General features: G+C 41.5%; 1 long non-coding RNA gene across 1 annotated transcript in view; it reads right to left on the bottom strand.

The window, feature by feature from the left end:
- Window positions 1–789: 789 nt before the first annotated feature.
- Window positions 790–20785, bottom strand: part of LOC311525307 — a 66340-nt gene continuing 46344 nt past the window's right edge. The window contains exon 3 of the long non-coding RNA XR_014712746.1: window positions 790–962. This is a non-coding gene — a long non-coding RNA (uncharacterized lncRNA). The remainder of the gene's footprint in view (window positions 963–20785) is intronic.

Here is a 20785-nt window from a genome sequence, read left to right as displayed (position 1 = left end):
ATGCACTTCTAATACTCGATTTGGAAGATACAGATTCATATGCTTACTCTTTGGCATAGCTTCAGCATACATATGATCTATCAGCATATTAATGGTGTTGACACCTCAATGAATGACGTCACCATCTGGGGCTCAACAAAAAAGGAACACGATTGTAGACTTTGGGAAGTCCTGGATGCAACTAGAGCTGCAAACCTCAAACTAAAAGAGGGGAAAATGTCTTTAAGGGGTTAGAGAACTGACTTTTATTGGGGACATCATTTCCAGTGAAGGTGTAAAACCTAAGAGGAAGATTTCAGCCACTGAAATGATGCCATGTCCCCAGTCAAAGAAAGATGTCCAACAATTCCCGGGAATGGTTAATTATCTTGGAAAATGCATACCCAATCTATCTACCAAAGCAGCAGCTTTGAGAAAACTCCTACAGAATAAAAATTAATGGTATTAGGGTGCAGAACAGGAGGATTCATGGGAAGGTTTAAAACAACAACTGATACAAGAACCAGTGTTGAAATTCTATGTACCAGGAAGGCCTATTAAAATTTCAGCAGATGCTTCACAGTCTGGGTTAGGTGCAGAGATTTTACAGAAGCATGAGGATTGGATGCATATGCCACTGGTTCCCAACAAATGACTGACTGAGGCAGAAACCAGATACACACAGATCAAGAAGGAGAGATTCAATCAGTATATTTATGGACAGACAGTGGAAGTTAAAACAGACCACAAACCCCTGATAGTATTATTTAGCAAACCGCTAAATGACTGTACCTTAAGGATTCAAAGAATGATGATAAAGCTGCAAAAGTATGACTTGGTTATGACCTATACACCCAGTAAATTCATGTTCACTGCTGATGCACTTTCCAGAGAAGTGGCTCCCACGAAACCAGAGAAGACTTCAGAGACAGAGATGCAAGCCTATGTAGGTTCGATTGCAAATTCCCATAGCTAACAGGAAACTGTAACAAATAAGAGAGGAGAGGTTACCAGCACATCACACTCAAGTGAGTCTTTGCTGCTCATTTTCCTCAAATAACTTTCTCCAGGCAGGTTAGCAAGTCTCTGAGACAGTCTTTCAGGATGTTTAATCTCCTACTCTGATCTTCTCAGTATCAGCCTTTCTTTAGAGTCTAAGTTGTTCTCTTGTTCCTTGACAGTGAGGATTTCACCCCTAGTGTTTTAAATATGCTGAGTTCCCTTCATCTTCTTTAGCAGACATCCTTTTCTGCCCAGCTTCCATTCAATGAGAAACAATGGACATTGTTTTCTGTAACTGAATGCTCTGAGATTTCTTCCTTAGTTATCACTTTGGCAAAAAGAAAAGGAGTACTTGTGGCACCTTAGAGACTAACCAATTTATTTGAGCATAAGCTTTGGCAAAGACTACTAATTGTTTATATAGTCATATACACTATCCTAACATACCTCTGAATGTATATTAATAATAGTACAAATGTTGTTATAAACAAACACTACAAGCTTTACAACTCAATGACTCAACATTTCAAAATGTATGATAAAGAACATATTTTCAAACGACGAGTTTTTAATAAAGTTCAAGTACATAACAGTGATATACAAAAATATATTATCGTTGGAAAGATTTACTGAATGCTTGTCTTGCATGGTGCAGTTAAATCAGCAAGTCTGGCCTCTATGCTCCTTTCTATTTTATCTAGAAGATCGAATATGACAGACCAGAGGGACATGGAAGGAGAGGAACAGAAATTCTGTGGTATATTCCCTCCTCCCAGGACCCTGTGGAAAACTCTATCTGAGCTCTAGGATCAAGGCACTGCACACGTTTGGGATTGATGCTAGAGCTAGAATGCTGTGGAGCAGCTTTACTGCATGCTTCCCTGCATAGCTTACATGCTTACATGCTTTCCCTGCTTACATGCTTCCCTGCATAGCTGATCAGATACTAGCTCAGATTCTCTAGACCTGATGAGGAGCACTCAGCACAAGTTCAGTGGAACTTTAAGCTGCCTTTGCATCTCCTTGATCCTGGGGCTAACTAGTCAACCACCAGCATAGATTAGATACCAGGAGCTGTTGCATAGCAGTATATGAGTCAGATTCAAGAACACCCCAGCCCCACCCCTGTGCCAGCAGCCGGAAAGGTGTGCTACTAAGCCACTATACCAACATTATGCAACCTGACAATCCCCTATGCAGGGGAAATCCTTCAGTGGCTGGATCAACTGGCTTTAGAATACAAAACAGGCACTATGCAATGGAGAACTGAAGCCACTCTGTCTGCACTAGTGTTAACAATGCAACAAGCAATATTAACTTCTACTGGACTTTCCACAAAAAAGAGATCCACTTCCTGGACACTACGGTGTTAATAAGCAATGGCCGCATAAACACCACCCTATACCGGAAACCTACTGACCGCTATTCCTACCTACATGCCTCCAGCTTTCATCCAGACCACACCACACGATCCATTGTCTACAGCCAAGCTCTACGATACAACTGCATTTGCTCCAAACCCTCAGACAGAGACAAACACCTACAAGATCTCTATCAAGCATTCTTACAACTACAATACCCACCTGCTGAAGTGAAGAAACAGATTGACAGAGCCAGAAGAGTATCCAGAAGTCACCTACTACAGGACAGGCCCAACAAAGATAATAACAGAACGCCACTAGCCATCACCTCCAGCCCCCAACTAAAATCTCTCCAATGCATCATCAAGGATCTACAACCTATCCTGAAGGACGGACCCATCACTCTCACAGATCTTGAGAGACAGGCCAGTCCTTGCTTACAGACAACCCCCCCAACCTGCAGCAAACACTCACCAGCAACCACACACCACACAACAGAACCACTAACCCAGGAACCTATCCTTGCAACAAAGCCCGTTGCCAACTGTGTCCACATATCTATTCAGGGGACACCATCATAGGGCCTAATCACATCAGCCACACTATCAGAGGCTCATTCACCTGCACATCTACCAATGTGATATATGCCATCATGTGCCAGCAATGCCTCTCTGCCACATACATTGGTCAGACTGGACAGTCTCTACGTAAAAGAATAAATGGACACAAATCCGACATCAAGAATTATAACATTCAAAAACCAGTTGGAGAACACTTCAATCTCTCTGGTCACTCGATTACAGACCTAAAAGTGGCAATTCTTCAACAAAAAGACTTCAAAAACAGACTCCAATGAGAGACTGCTGAATTGGAATTAATTTGCAAACTGGATACAATTAACTTAGGCTTGAACAGAGACTGGGAGTGGATGGGTCATTACACAAAGTAAAATTATTTCCCCATGTTTATCCCCCCCCCCACTCCCCACTGTTCCTCAGACGTTCTTGTCAACTGCTGGAAGTGGCCCACCTTGATTATCACTACAAAAGGTTCCTCCCACCCCCGCTCCACTCTCCTGCTGGTAATAGCTCACCTTACCTGATCACTCTCGTTACAGTGTGTATGGGAACACCCATTGTTTCATGCCCCCTGCGGATATAAAATCTCCCCACTGTATTTTCCACTGAATGCATCCGATGAAGTGAGCTGCAGCTCACAAAAGCTTATGCTCAAATAAATTGGTTAGTTTCTAAGGTGCCACAAGTACTCCTTTTCTTTTTGCGAATACAGACTAACAAGGCTGCTACTCTGAAACCTGGACTTTCCACAGTTGCTATCGTGCAGATACAGGAGGATGCAACTAAAGGCACATGGCTTCTGGTGGAACCATACTGCTGGGAACAGGGAGCACCTGTGGCTGGACAACAACATAGAGGGTCTAGGATCAGAATCCCTCACAGATCTCTCAGCTCCACAAATTTCAGTGCCCTAACCTCCAGCTTCCTCTACATTCCCTAAACCTCTTCCTTCAAAGGGAGCATACAAAAATAGCTCAGTGACCTGTGTCTTGCAAAGAGTTTCCTGGGCTCTTTGTCCTCTCCTGCAGGTTTTCCTTCATAGAAAATTACAATGTGGCCACCTACTTTGAATCATTTTTTTTTTCATGAAGTTGATCTTTGGCAGTTTTTTCATGAAATTCAGCGATTTGGAAAGTGTCTATATTGACTAGCACAATATTAAGCGGAGATGTGTTTTGTTTTATACCCCTTGTTGGTTTCTTCTATGCAAGCTGAGATAAAATTTACTTGAAAGTAGAGGAAATTTGTTAAACAAATTTTCTTCTTGGCAACATCCCATGTAAAGAGGGAAGACAAAAATTAATTTCTTTATAAATGCTCTCTGCATTGCAGAGCAGTGTCTACGAAGAGTTGTGACAAGTTTAGCATTTATGTTGGATAGTGAGGGAACTAAATAAGAACTGAGTTTTCCAAATTTTCTCTTCAATCTCTTACTTCATAAATCAATAAAATGCATGATGTTTTATTAATGAATATAAACATGTTACCAACACAATAAACAAAGGGCCCTGTCCTACTGCCCTTACTCCTGTGAATAGGATCATTCATTTCAGTGGGACTACTCACATGAGTAAATGCTTCAGGTTCAGACCGAAACATTCTTACAAACATTCACAGCTCAAATGTATGCCCCCTCAGACAATTCACTGGCAGCGGCTTGGTTCTACTCTAGGCAAAGCCTTCACTCACACTGCCTTAACTGACTTCTCTATCACTTCAGGAAAACTTCAATGCCCAATTTCAGCATTGCCCTGCACCTTGTGTAGTCATGTGTACAAGTGCAAGGAGAGTGAAAAATGATAGCAAGTCAGAATGTTAGCCATCACGACCCTGGGTTTCCTACTACTCAGTCTCAGACCTTTACTGTACCACCAGGCTTCTCACATGGACATTTTACCTCAGGGCACCCTTCCCTCTGCTCCCTTGTTAGAAGGAGCCCATTTCCAGGAGCAGGGTCTCCTAATAGGTATGGAGGCTTTCTCTGACCTCCACTGCAGAAGTCACCATTTACCACAGCTCCACTCCAGACTGAATTAACAAACTTGGAATTTATTATTTACAGTTAACAGCTATGAATGAACAGTAGTACTGATCATCTAGCAGTGTCCACTGTACCTTTCAAGTCCTGGAAAGTATTATTTCATACCCCAGTTCAGGCTTTCTTTCCATAAGCTATGGAGTCCAATGTTCTCCCACTCCAGTCTCACCACCACCCTCCCAGCACCTGGACCTCTACCATTCCTGATGAAACAGTCTCTGCAAACACCTTTCTCGGCAACTTCAATAAGCCTGGACCTCCAGCTGAAAAGTCACCACACGCACTCTCCTCCAGCAGCTCTTTTGAACAAGCATTCCGGGGTCGCTCCTAGCAACCCAGTGGACCCTCACAGAGTCCTTTAGTTTCAAACCACTATCTCATTTCCACTCACATATTTTACCTCCCACATACCTCTGCCTAAGATAATATAAATGCAGTACATATGTTCTCCAGCATAGCGTTTTACATCAACTTGGTACTCACTTTATACTGGTACAAAGTACCGGACAAGCTAGTGAATTGTGGCCTAGAATGTGAATCTTCTGAGTTTTCCTTGCAACTGCATAATGTTCCAATATATGATGCTCTGGCACATGCCTACTGAATCTCATAAGAACACAAATATTAGGAGGACATACATCAGGAAATCTTCACAATTTTCCTGGAAGACTGAGAATATAACTTGGCCACTACATCTGAAAATAGATCATCTTACACACACACACACGCACACTCATTTCCATCTCTCTTCGAAGGTTTATGGTGCACAGCTAACAGGATGAGTTTAAAAAGGGAGAAAGAAAGATGACGTTTTAATAATGAGAAAAGAAGATAGAAAGATTTAAGGCTGACCTTAAGAAGAATATATTTCACGCTAAAAGTTTTTTTTTTTTAAAAGGTCTGTCTTCACCATTTCTGCAGGTGAAATGTGTTCATGATAATAAGCAGTTTCCTGGAATTTTAATGTCTAATTTATGATGAAAAAAGACGTTTTTCTCATCTGCAGAATGTATTCAAAAGAGATGGTTAGCAAATGCCTTCTGTAATGATTGTATAAATGTGAATTACACAAATGAATGTTTCCATAGTCTCAAAAGGTCCCACCATTGTAATTAAAAGGTGAGTTAACTTTCACTTTTATTTTGTTATTCTTATCTTCTGGGGCTAATTTAGGATATTTGAGACACAATAATATTCATTTATTTCTCTGAGCCAGGTTGTATGTTATTTTAAAACTAACATCTATGGTGTCCTTGCTTTTAAATGTAGATTTAGCCTCTCACTCTAGATAAAGTTTGGTGGAACATCTGTGTTGGAAAGTATGAAAAATTATCACATTTTCTGTGTGAACCAGGCACAGTGCTCATATTATATTGTCTCATAGAGAGAATTAAAGTGACGGTGATGTCTGAGGAACTGGATGGCTCAAGGGAATGGTAATGTGACACAGAGAGTTTCATTTGATGAAAACCAGCATGAACTCAACTCATGCTGATAATGACCAAAAGTCATTATCATTTGATGGCTGTCCAATAACTTATAAAAGTTATAAATAAGTTAATGGTCCAGTCCAGTTCTTAGCAAAGTGTCCAAATTAGAAGTGAGCAAATAACGCAAAAATGCTTCTGCACATATAAATTCATATTGCTAAATGATTACGCTCAACCTTCTTTTGTATGCACTTTCTTTTTAATAGTGTCACAAACAAGTTCATTGGGAGGTATGTTTGTGAATTTGAAACAAATACTGGTATATATTTATGAAAAATTAGTCTCAAATACAAATGACTGCATTGGAGACCTAATCCTTACAATTACATTAATCCAGTCAAAGAACAGAAATGTGAGAAAGGATCTACATGTTCAATAAAAATTAACAAATACAGCTTGAAATTTGAATATCAAATAGTCACAAATGAACTACTCATGATCAAGTTATAGCCCAATAATTACTCTCAGAAATTATTTGGGAAAACAAATTCCAATTACAAATTCAAGAGAGTAATAGACTGTTCATGGAAGAGTCACAAACAAAAAGAGAGGCCAAATTCTCCTAATAAATAATAAAGCATTTACTTTGCATATGAAGTGGAGGGTATACAGACCTGGTGGACATTGGAAAGGGGTTGAGACCTTAGCAGGGAGGAGTCTGGCTGGCAGTTAGGGGCATTCTGGGCATCTGGACAGGGGTATGCAGATTTCATGAGTTGGTGTATTCGGGAATACGAAACTCTAGTATTGGCATTTAGGGAGTGCTTGTCCTTGGCAGTGGGTGTATCAGGGAGTATAGATGAATGACCAGGGGAGAAGGGAGATATGGTGGATAGGGTATTTGAGATGGTGGGTAGTATAACACTTTAGCAGTGCTAAGAAGCTACAAAGCTCTTGGAAGGGCCATTTGGGTGCAGGGTGCTATCTATTTATAGAGGTATTTGTAATGGCACCCATACCACAAGGCCTACGCATCTCTGTGGTATCTGAGCAACTGTTGCCGGGAAAGCGTCAAGAGGTGCAGGGGGTGTTGGCATTTGGCCTGGGGTTGGGGTATTTGGTGGGTGCACATCTGATATGGGCTCAGGATCTGATGAGTGGGGGCATCTAATGGATGAAGGGCTCTGGGGGAAACATTTCAATGAAATTTTTGAAGCCAATGTAGAAATAACAGTGTAAAACTGGTATAAAAGTGAAAGGAGAATCAGACCCTCTCATCTGAATGGACTTTGTTGGGGTCCAGACACATTGGTTGAACAGTGTAGGTAAGATTGCACAGTCATTTATAAACAGATTTCAGTTTCCAGGGCTGTCAACCCACCACCTTTACACAGAATCAAATTCCATTTGCATTATTTCAGTAACAATAGTAATAGATTATTGCTGATGATCTCAGGCTTTAAAAAGGAGAGACTGTTCAAATAGAAATGAATGAAAGTTCATTGTTTTAACCTGATCCTGTGTTCTTGTTTGTCCGCATGTTCCATTTACAACGGGATTCTGTATGTGCCTCATATATGCAGACAGCAGTGAAGTACCAGGTAAAAATGAACTTGTCTACAACAATTACAGCCCAGTGACTAACTTCATGGCTATGCACAGGTCCTGTCAATGTCTATAGACCATTGGTGCAAGGGTGCTGGAACAATGTTTATAATGGGGGTGCTGAGAGCCATTGAACCACACTGTAAACCCTGTTTCAGAGTAGCAGCCGTGTTAGTCTTTATTCGCAAAAAGAAAAGGAGTACTTGTGGCACCTTAGAGACTAACAAATTTATTTGAGCATAAGCTTTTGTGAGCTACAGCTCACTTCATCGGATGCATTCAGTGGAAAATACAGTGAGAAGATTTATGTACTTTGAGAAGATGAAACAATGGGTGTTACCATACACACTGTAACAAGAGTGATCACTTAAGGTGAGCTATTACCAGCAGGAGAGCGGGGGGGAAAACCTTTTGTAGTGATAATCAAGGTGGACCATTTCCAGCAGTTGACAAGAACATCTGAGGAACATGAAATGAGCTGTAGCTCATGAAAGCTTATGCTCAAATAAATTTGTTAGTCTCTAAGGTGCCACAAGTACTCCTTTTCTTTTTAATGTAAACCCTGTATATGATGGAAACCAGTTCAAGCCAGGGGACCAGCACCTATGCACTGGTATATTGAACAGTAAAGTCTGATTCTCCTCATTTACACTGGTTTTAAATCAGAGGAGTTCCATTGACTTCAATGGTGTTACTCCTGATTTACCTGAATGTAAGAAGAATCCAATCTAGTAGAAAGAAAAGGAGTACTTGTGGCACCTTAGAGACTAACCAATTTATTTGAGCATGAGCTTTCGTGCTCACGAAAGCTCATGCTCAAATAAATTAGTTAGTCTCTAAGGTGCCACAAGTACTCCTTTTCTTTTTGCGAATACAGACTAACACGGCTGTTACTCTGAAACCAATCTAGTAGAGTTTCCCATGACAGTGACCACAAGCATATTTTGTTGTTAAATTTAATGACAGTCACAACGCTTCCAATCTGCAATATGTATTGTTCACTATGTATAATATCATGCCATGGGGAAAAATGATGCTTAAGGCAGAATGGTTATACCACTGTAGCCTTGAGCTAAAATGACATCATGAATAAACAGTGCATGAAATAATAGCAGCAATCAAGATCGCTATATTAAAAAAAAAACGAACAGAATGAGAGCAAACAATTAAAGCCCCAAATTTAAACAAAAACCAACCAACAAAAAATTAAGAAATTAACAAAGAGAAAATGGAAATATAAAAATAATTAAAGTCATGCATTGTGGTGGATGCAGTGATTTCCTCTCTATTGAGCTGATTGGCGACCAGTGGGAGGTAGGAGGGAGAGAGTGTCCTCAAAGCTGCAGCCCAAAGCAGCCTCAGACTCTCTTATCTGCCTCCTCTGCTACTTCCTCCCCCTCCTCTCTAGAGCTTGACAGAGGAGTGGCTGAAGGCACAGTTGTCACCCCATGTTGGAAGTTGGGGGAGGGCAGATATAACTAGGGTGACCAGATAGAAAGTGTTCCGATTTTTCACACTTGTTTTTTTCGGGTGAGGGGGATAATAGTTGCCTATGTAAGACACAGCTCCTAATGTTGGGACGTCTGGTCACCCTAGTTGTAACCTGCTCCCCTATGAGTACACTCTTACCGAGAATAGCTATAAAAACTACAGAAGAATGCAAACGGAGTTTACACCCATGCTGGAAATGCCATAATGCTGATGAATTTTATATTGAAACCAACCAGGTCGGGGGGTCAGTGCTAACGAGGCCAATTCAATTAGCACTGACATCCCACTTGGAAGGCAACTCCCATTTTTTCATGTGCTGTAATATATATACTGCTAACCGTATTTTTCACTGCATGCATCTGATGAAGTGGGCTCTAGCCCATGAAAGCTTATGCCCGAATAAACGTGTTTGTCTCTAAGGTGCTACAAGGACTCCCCGTTGTTTATGATTAAATCAGAATTTCAGCTTCTTTTTTAAAAAAGGTGTTTCTAGCCCTCACACATGAAAACAAAACCTTGAAAAGATGACAAGAGTATAACGTATGCTTGCCCAAGTTTGCAGAAAACAGAAACCATAACTCCAAGAAGTGAAGTCACTGGTGTCTTGGTGTCACAACAAACTAATCCTGTCTGGAACCTGACCCTCTTCTTCCAGTTTCATTCATCAAATTAAATTTTTTATTAAAGCTAATGTTAAAAAAAATTACCCAGATGTACAGACACTCTTTTCTCAGCCTAAGTACGATATAGAGTTCCATTCATCAAATTATACCACAATCTGAACAATTATATAAAGTGAGCCAAGAAGATGGACGCTCACATTACTAACGAAAGTGTCACTATTTTTAATTTAGCTCCCATATTTTCTAGCCAGTAGCAAAACTACTAATGGACAAAACATCAAATTCAGCCCTTTAACTTATTAAAATGAAATATTCGGCAACCACATGAAACAGACATGTGCCCTCTGGTGCGTGTTTAGAACGTCTTACAATATTCTAAATCAGACACAAGTGTTTCAATGGATTTGTACTAGGTATAATTTCTTTCTCCATTTAGCTTTTCCTTTCTGGTGGCAAAGGTTGTTGTACAATGCTATGGTGTAGTTATAGTTATCAAATAGACAAAAACTATTCAATTTCCATAGAAGATACAGGATCTTCAGAATATAAGGGAAATACTAGTTGGTGCGACTTTTATCTCCATTTCACATTCCTTTGCTTTCAGATTGGTGTGCCTGATTTGTGTGTTAAATGGTTTCCAAGTTTTCCATCTAAAAGCAGTTAAGAAACAAAATATTTACATTCTTACAACTTGCACTTCCTGCATAGCTAGATATAATACAGATGCAAAGTCACTGTTCTGCAAGAGCCTTCTACAAATCAGTAATAAAATAATTAAATTAGTGAGCTGTGTTTAGATCAGAGATTCTTGGCTGCCAGCTCCTAAGAACTCTGGGAATTCAGAACCACAGAAGGATCATTTGGAGTCCATTTGGCAGAAATGTCAGAAACTTGCTGCTCCTGGGAACATCCTTTCCCAATAACATTTATAGCTCTAGATGGAAGTGAAAAGCACCATATGTTAAGAGTTTCCTGCAAAGCTTCCTGGTAAGAAAGGAAATAAATTCAACTTGTCACATCTGCTTGTGGGCCAGTCAAGTAGGATTTCATCACAGCCGTAAGTGGTTTACAAAATTGTCCTGTTATCAATTGAAGGGGATTTTACTTTTGGGGGGACGTGGGGGTTCAATACAAATGTTCACATAATCTCAGTCATTAAATGATTTATTCTTTAGTGGGCTTCAATAACGCATTATTATTTGTCTATAAACTAAATTTACTCATAGTTTTTCAGCTAAAAGTCATAGTTCAGTTGGTGAGCCAATTTGCACGGTTCAGCTGCACAAGAGGCTAAGAGTCTCTATTCTACCCTCAAATTTTGACCCAAGAATCTGTACATAGTACATAATTTACATTTAAAACTGCACTTAATTAGACAAAACTTAAATTTCTACCATCCTAAAAATCCTGCATCTGGGGCAACGTAGTTACATGAGTTTAACTGAAGTAACACTTCCGCAGAACTGGGCCTCATGGAGGAAAAAGTTGCATACTAAGATTTTTGAGTTTGCAGTTGCTCAAGTAATCATTCTTCTCTTTGCAGACAAAGCAGAATTTTGTAAAAGTAACTACAAATGACAACAGTATAGTGCTGCAGAACTGTTTGTGAAATTCACAGTGTTGCAATCTGGTTGTGAAATTGTTTCAAAGTAAAACTCCAGAGGCTACATACACATTTTTGGCATCTGGTCCTGCTCCCACTGAAGTTAATGGAAGTTTTGCCATTGACTAGAGAAAGGGCAGGATTGGGCCCAAACGGTGCAATTATTTGCCAAAATAATCAAGTTACAGGAAATTGCAACTCGAAAGGTAGACTTTTTTTCAAAATTCCAGATGCGTACATGCAGCTGATCTAATCTACACACATTGGGCCATATACTGCCCTGTGTTTGCATGCACAGCTTCCATTGATGTAAATGGGAATCCGAAGCTGCTCAGGGGCAGTACAAGACAAGTCCCTTAGAGCCCATTCATTCCACTCTATCACCAAACACTAAGCTCAGAAGAGAGTAGAAGTAACACATCATATTACATTCAATATTCATGTAATTATTGAAGTACACTGTATGTACTACATTTACAAACTGTCCATAATAATTTAATTTTGTCTCTTCAATTTATAATATGTTAATTAGGCATGAAATTAAATGCTTTTTAACATACAACTGATTATGCCATAATGTATCCAACAAGGGTTGATTACTGAATAATAAATCCTAATTTGCATAAATATTTTATATCTTTATAAAAATCCATATGCTGTAACAAAAGAAAACATAGGAGAAAGGCCGTAGTTTAGCAAAAACTCTATATGCACCCATTTACATTAACAGGGGTTCATCCACCCCAGGGAAGGCAGTCTGTGTTTGCAGTGTCACCTTCTCCAAGAAACTCTGCCAGGACAGTTTTAAATTTTAACCCGGGCTTCAAAAAGCTCCCTTAAGAGAGTATGTTATTCAGTGCCTCTCCCAGGAACTCTGGCTCACCCTTGGCTGGCTGACGCTGCCCACTTTGGGTATTACTATGCTGCTGCTGGGAGCATGCCTCCCAACCAGGTAGACAGAGAAGTGCTAGCCAAGCTGGAGCTGGCATGCCAAAAGTGGCAGTCTAGCAATTGCTGCACCAGTTAGCCACCCGAATTCAGACCCAGTGGGGTCAGGCGGACTTGTACTCAGGCAGCTACCCCAGGCCACTGCCCTGTCGCAGCATCCGCACCACTATTTTTAGCACATTAGCCTGAGCAGAGCTAGTGCATTTCTGCCTACCCAGGCTAGGAGGCATGCTCCCATTTGCTGTGTAGACATACCCTTTGTAGCCTGCCAGTCAGCTCCAGCCTCCTCACGAAGCTGCGTTTATGGGTTGCTTGTCCTCGAGGGACTTCATACCACCAGGAACACAGACCCATCAATAAAGGGCCTTATCCAGTACACACGGAAGACAATGGAGAAACTCTCATTGACCTCAGTGGACTTTGGATCAGTCTCACAATTTCCAGGAACTCTCTTACTTGTACAGTGAAGGACACACCTAGAATTGTCTGGACACTGGGCTCCATCCTACTCCCTCTGAGTTCAGGGGGAGTTTTAACTTTGCGTTCAGTGGGAGCAGGCCCACTATGTGTAACTGAGGCAGTGTATCTACCTTGGGTAACTTTGTGTTTTTTTCCTTGGACTATTTGGATCGTCAGAGACAGGAAGGAGTAACATATCATTCACCCCCCGAAATGCAGCCAAAATAAGTGAACACATTTCCCCCCACGTCAGGATATATTTTTATTCTGGTTTATATAAAGAAGAAAGAAGGGATTCATGTGTAATCAGATGGGCCAAGATGCACATTCCCCTTTTCAGAAAAAAAAATCTGGATTTAATGCCAGCCTCGACGTGATCAATATAAACAAATTTCTGTGATAAAGAGGGAAAACTTTAGTATAATGAGAAAACCTGAGCAGCAGCAAATCACAACTAGTTCATTTTCTATGTCTGCTGAACACTCACCCAGCTAACCAGCAGTGAGTGCCAAGAAGAAATATTCCTCATAGGAAACAGGCCTGCAATAAAACATAGTTAAGGCTCAGTCCTTAAGTTGCTGAGTGCCTCCTGCCAGATACTCAGCACCGCACAGGAGCCAGTGGGAGTTGTGGTTGCTCAGCCCTTTTCAGGATCAGATCCTTGGATATTAATGTTATTTATGTTTGAAAAGTTTGTTTTCTTGCCCAGAAAGACTGTGATGAATTTGATCTTAAGTAAGTTTTCAGAAAGACCTCACCATCAATGGGAGGACACAGCGTAAACCTCAGTATTTAAGAAAAGCTTTGACATGAGGAATACCCTGACTGTTAAATTCATGTATAGGGGGTTACTACAAGGAATTTTAACTAGAGAACTTTTTTTGCAGGGTATATGATAATTCACCCACAGAACATCTAATTGGATCCTTCTCTTAGTGGAGTCTTCCCTCCATGGATGAGAAGGAGTAGCAGGAAGAGAGACCATCCTATCTTGTTTTAAAAGTCCTATTACGCAGTACATCAAGAAACAAAAAGAAGGCAATTGAGAAAGAGGAAGAAGAGCAGGAAGATGTAAGAATAAGGAAGAAGAAAATATGAGGAAAACAATGCCTTTATCTCCTTTACTGTTGCTTTATTTCCTGTTTCTAGGGCATCCTCAAATCCCATATCTCAGAATGTGCAGAATGCCGCATTCTCACAGGTACAAAATGGGGATAACAAACAAACACTTGCCTCTTACACAGTGCTATTCTTCCATATAGCTCAAAATGCGTTAGAGGTATCATTCCCCCCACGACCACCCCATTTTACAGTTGGAGAAACTGAGGCACAGACGGGTGAACTGACTTACAGCACTCATCAGGTCGATGGCAAAGCCAGGAATAAAACACTGGTCACTTGATTGCCAGTCCTGTGCCCTATCCACTGGACCATACTGGATCCCTAAAGTACACTTGTTTTAACCCTTCCCTCTTCAAACACCTTTACTAGCCATCCAGTTCTTTCAGTGTTGAGTTCAAAATTGCTCTCCCCTCCTTTTTTTTTATTTAAAAATTAATCTCATTCATAGATCTTGTTTCTATCCCATTGTCTTACTCCCTTTGCCTAGCCATAGTGTCCCTTTATCAGGGGGTAATCGGAGGAAAAAAATGGATACCATTCTCCTCGCGAGCCTTACTTGCCCTGTCCACAGTATCAGCATTTGTCCATTCACCATATCCACTTTGTGAAGGTCTTAACATATTCTTAGTTAGATAAGGCATGTTATGAAATATATGTAGGCTGACACATCAGGAGTATTACACTGAAACTTTTTATTATAAAACATTTTTAAAATAGCCACAGCGGAAAGCTAATTATTCACTGAAACAAACAATGAAAAATTGGTACTGAGTTGGTATTTCTTCTCTCCAATATCAGATTGCTACTATATGTAAAGTACAATAAAACACTCAAATTAAAGCTTCCCTGTGTGGTATCAAATTACTAAATTTTCAGAATTTGCATAACTTATTTATCACTTTCATGCTCTAGTTAAAACTCTGTGTCCCTGCTGGGGCATAGGAGTCTTCTTGATCTATTTCCTATAAAAGCAAAGGGGGTTTCTTCAGTTGCAGTGATATTCTAGAACAAAACCATAAGCTAAATATCAGAAAAACATGTCAGACCATTGAGGGTGGGTCTTTGCCTCTCAGAATTGAGTATTTTCAGACCAATCCTGCACCCACTGAGGTCAATAGGAAAACACCTACATTTTATTATTATTGTTTATTTACATCATGCTGAAGGTGCATTAGGCACCCTTTAGATAATGCATAAAAGGACAAAGTCACTGCCCCAAGAAACTTGCAAATGAATAGGCCAGTGCTGCATCCCCTTACTACCAAGTGGACTTCAGTAGAACTAGTCATGGCAGTAAGCACCACACAGAGTAGTAAGTAAACAGACTCCTCATAGACCACTTAGAAAATCAAACAGATGAAGGATGGGATAGTAAAGGGTTTTAGCATAGGAGCAATACCACTAAACTGATGTTTGGTAAGCATCTTGTTATAGTTCCACAATTTTATTTTTAAATTTTATGTTTAAATCCAACCACATCTCCACCTAGACTGAGTGTGAGAGTTAAAAGCAAAGGCAGTTTATATGATTAGGACAACAGGATAGAGAAGATGAAAGAACATCCCCCCACCACCACCCCAATACACAAATTCCAGTAACTTTCTTGGTAATTTTCCATTTAACACTGTTTATCTGCTATGTAATCAACAGATCCTTGGCAATATACAAAGGTGAGACCTTTGGCTGAAGTTAATGATTCTCTTTTGAACTGAATTCTGGAGGAGATGTCATTACAGTTACATATTCCTGGAGACTCTGGTATAACAATCAAAGAGTTCTCAAAGTATAGGGATCAATGAAGAATCGTTTGTCAGCCAATTCTTCATGAGAAACAGGAGTGTGGGGCTCAGCAGAACAGCATGAGAGCAAGCTATGGTCTGAGGAAATCAGAACTTGGTCATGATCTTTCTAAGGTAATAATATTTTGTCTGTATTATTTATTTTCTCTCCTATAAAAGAGAATGCTTCTAGTGTGTACCTATTTGTCAGATTGTAATTCAGTGTTTTAAAATTTCATTAGTCTGTCTCCACTTTAAATGGTACCCTTGTAATTAAACCTACTGATACCACAAGTGACAGATCTCATCATTTTGAGAGTTCAGTCCCTTCCTTTTCCAGAGAGGCTTTATCAAGTTGCTTGCCTGCACTGCAAAGACAAAGGGTACATAGCCACTTCCTGCTGGACTCAAGGAAGGGAGTTAGAATGGCAGGGTGCCTGAGCAAAGCCTGCAGGTCGGAGTCTGGGAAGTGGGAAAGAGACTCCACAAAGACAAATGGATTTTAATGTCAGTCTTCTTTTGTGGAATGCTCTTTATTGTTTTTCCCCCCTACTCTGCCACAATCTTCCTCTCCTTTTCTTCTCCCAATGAACTCTATCTGCTTGCCTGTCCCTGGTCACATTCACTCCCACAATGACATCTCCCAATCTCTCCCCTTGTGTCTGTCTGCTTTACTTTCTGCAGTGCTTTTCTTCTCATGTCACACTGTCACATAAGGCCTGACCCAGTCAATCATTTCCTCCTCCTCACCAACAGATGGTGGCAGAGACCTCCCTCCCCTATGGAGTTCTCAAGCAGATGTAAGGAGCTCTTCTCCCTATTCACCAACAGGTGTCAATAGTGAGCTCCCTACTCTTTGGGGCCTTTTTTGGGGTCTCATCCTCTCTCTCTCGTTAAGCCTCCCATTTTTCTGTCTCTCTCCCCCCTCTTCTTCTTTCCCCCTTTCTCCTGTTCCTGGATGATTTTCAATATTTCCCCTTCTCAACCCCCAAACTGTTCTTTGGAAGATGCCTCCTCATGCCTTCTCCTCATGTTCCCTGTTGGTCCCCCCATCCTGCTTCTTCCTTAGTTGTTTCCTCCATTCCTTCCTCATCTCCTCCAATTGTTCCCCGCCTGCTTCCTACTCCTAATCCCGATTTCCCCTTTCCCCCCTGTGCTGTTCCTCCTGTCAGCACACAAAGCTTTCCATCCACCTGAGCAGAGCAGTTGAAACTGTATTTAACAAGCTTCTCTGCAGCAGGATAACACAAGCACATTAGGGCACTTTGTTAATGTAATCCCCACCTTCTCTGTTTTGCTCCTTTTCCTCTTTCTGATGTTCCCTTCTGCTTGGCTTCAAGCAGGAGTAGAGGGTATAGTCGGGGAGGGCCAGAGCAGGCAGGGGGGTGAGAATGCATTGAACAAACTGTTCAGAAGTGCAGTGCTACTGTGCCTCAGAGCAGCTGGTTAATTACCCCTACCTGCTCTCCACACAGTTGCCACTATTGTTACAAGAGCCTTCTCCTCTGACGCTCCAGCTGTCTGGAACAGCATCCCTCTCTCTCTCTCTACTTCATTGACTCTCTTCATCTCTTTTCAGAGCTCAGCTGGAAAGTTATCCCTCCCTAGCCTGTACCTCTCTGCTGTTATTTAACTCTGTAACTCTATTATTTAAAGTAAAGTTGTCGTGGCCTTGGGATAGAGTATGTATGAAAGACATTGTCAAACTGCTTTGTATTGGAGGGATGGTGGGACAAGAAAGAAAGACATTAAAAGGACCCCTGCTGGATGACTCTAAACTAATGCTGTGTTCACTGACCCGAAGGAAGTACCATGGGCACTGGAACAGGGGGGCACAGGGGGCCAAGGCCCTCACGCTTTTTGAAAGTGGACTAGCCTGTCATATCCACTTTTTGTCACAGGTCCCAAACCTGCCCCTCCTCTTCCCCGAGGCCCCACCCCCAGGCCAGGCCAGTACACCAGCAGCTGGAGCCCAGCTGGGGAGCCACATACTCTGCACCTGCCCAGGATGGGGCGGCTTGAGAGCAGCCCCTGGCCCTTGTCCACGCCCCCCGAGCTCCCTGGCCAGGGCAAATGTGAGTATCCACAGCTCCCCACAGCTTCCTGGGCAGCTCTTACCATGGCTGGGCTGCGGCTTTGAGGCCCGGCCCCCTGGCCGGAGCCAGGTCGGGGTAAGAGCTGCACGGGCAGCTGTGGGGCGCCATGGACCCTCCACCTGACTTGGGCTGGGGACCCTGGGGGCAGGGACACGGGCCAGGGGTTGCTCTTGGGCCCCCCAACCCCACACAGGTAGAGGGGCCCTGGTTCCTTGGCCCAGCTGTCTTCTGGCTTGGCTGGGGGTGAAGTCTCTGGGGGAAGAGGAGGGGCAGGTCTGGGGGCTCTGCCCTTCCCCCCCCCAACTTTTGGGAAGGCTCCGCCACCCCTGGAAAGTACCCATCCTTGTTTTTTAACCCTTAGCATATTGGCCAATCCTAAAATGTTAATCAGCATAAGGACTGGCCAGTTCCTGGGAGTTACTAGCGCAGCTGTGGACTTGGTCAGAGGAGGGCAGGTTTCTCACTCTGGGAAGCAAGGCCAGGATAATTTGCTCTTGTGTAAACTGGCTTGGTTTCTTCCTGGCCAGAAACATACCCTTCCCATTCTCTCACCTTCTGACCAGCCACAACTTGGTTCCTCTCAGGCCACTAACTTGCGCAGGGTAGGGATACCATGGGGAGAATAGAACATGGGTATAGAGAACTCTAACAAGGAGCCCTGAGCTCAGTGCTCAGATGAGGAGGCAAAGTATGCTAGTAATCAGTACCAAGTCTCAAAGAGAGGGAAGGTAAAGGGAGGAATTAGGTGCAGAGTGCAAGGTCAGGCCACTGCAGAGGAGTGAGTGAGAAGAGAAGAGAGGCAGGAGCCAAGCTAATTTTGCTCCCGTCCTCAAACATAAATCCTAAAGATTTATATAATTTCCCTCAGGGTTAATGACAGAAAGGCTATTTGTAACTCTGCACTTCTACCTTGCCATCGTTGTCCCTTCAGAGGTTCCATGCTGTATGAATAGATTCTTTCTGAGACAGAGTTTTCTGCTTGTGATTCATAATAATAGTCCACTGCATATACATAGCACCATTCATCCAAGAATCTCAAAGCTCTTTCCAACCAATAATGAATCCCAAAGCACCCTGTTAGGTAAGCAACTATTATTATTGCCATTTCACAGATAGTTAGCCTCAACCAAAGAGAGTATGTGACTTGTACAAGGCCTCATAGAAAGTCAGCAGCAAAGCTGGCAATACAGCTGTGCATCCTGCTTTCCAGTTTTGTGCTCTGATCAGATCGCCATTCAACCCTTCCCCCAAGAGGCCATGCCTCCTAGAAGAGCAAACACCAGTGCATTAGCGGACAACAAAAAAATGAGAGGACAGTAGTTTTATGAAGGTCCAAATATATAAAAGGGAAGGGAGACAAGGTGAAGAGGCAGTTCCCTAGTATAAAACTTGATACAAGTCACTGGCAGAGGTGTGCCTGTTCTGGGTCATATCACCATTGTAAAAATAAATTTCATGTAGTCCCTTCACTAAGGGCTTGTCTACATGGGAAAGTTTGACCAGTTATACTTCTATAGTTTTACTGCTAGAGTTAACTCTACATAGTTGTACAGTGTAGACCCTTCATATACAAGAATGGCTTTTTTCAGTTTAGTTTAAACCTCTTTCCAAAGTGACAAATTAAAGCCCCCTCCCGGCCCTAAAAAAGGCACTCTTATTCTGGAATAAGAGCACCGACATAGGGAATTACACCAGTATAACTGTATCAGTTTACATTCACACCTTATTTTATACCAGTATAACTTCCCCTAGTTTACAAACCCCGAATTACCTGTAATCTCAGGCTGCTAAAATACTACAGTAGTGGGCATGAAATGGATAGAACAGAATAGACCCCAGCACCAAAGAATAGAAGAAGGCTGCTCCAACCAAATCCTCTTCCCCCTCCCACTCACTGAATTTTGGGATCAGTATTTTAACAAGATGATCTGGGCACTTTTTCCAGCTCCAGATTATTTACTAAGTGTATATAATACTATAAATGTGGCATTGGGCTTTACACAATGAGTAAAGATCTGTTCTGTGCCCTAAGCAGGTTACAGTCCGGATAATCATAAAACTACCAAAGGCAGGATCTAAAACTAGATTAACAAAGTGCATTTGTCAATTCGGTAGTGTTCATCCTGCTGTTGTTCTCTTTGAGGGGGAGAGGACTGGGACTTTATTTTATTTTTAAATGATCAATTAAAGGAAAGTTGTCAGGCCACAAGAATTGTTCTAATTACTGAGTTTTCACTGTATTAAATACTCTAAGTTAAATCAACTAACGATGAGCAAACTGCTGCTACTTCCCCACCCCCCAACTTCTTTCTTTCTAAGAGCCCTTCACAGAATTAGCAGTTAGGTGCTAATTGCAAATGATTAAGTGCTCACCAGTCTTACACTTCTTGTTTTAATATTAATAAGATGGATTAGCATAGAACATGGCTTGTATTAATATTATAAATGGAAGTCTGCATGGATCACTGCCTACTATTTTGTATTACAAAAAGCATGGAGCAAAAGAAGAAAACAATTTAAATACAAAAAGTGTATTATTAGAATACCACATATTTCTGTTGGCAAGAAAGAAGTAAAGGTACTGAGGAAAATAAAGTTAAACACTATTAATTTGTACAAACTACATATACATTTTTCAATAACCAGAAGGTGAAAAGTTTATCTTTTTATAA

The sequence above is a fragment of the Lepidochelys olivacea genome, assembly GCF_965140295.1.
Source record: "Lepidochelys olivacea isolate rLepOli2 genome assembly, chromosome: 8".
NCBI lineage: Eukaryota > Metazoa > Chordata > Testudines > Cheloniidae > Lepidochelys > Lepidochelys olivacea.
The sequence above is the reverse complement of the archived record's forward strand: the minus strand, read 5'-3'. Positions and strand labels throughout refer to the sequence as shown.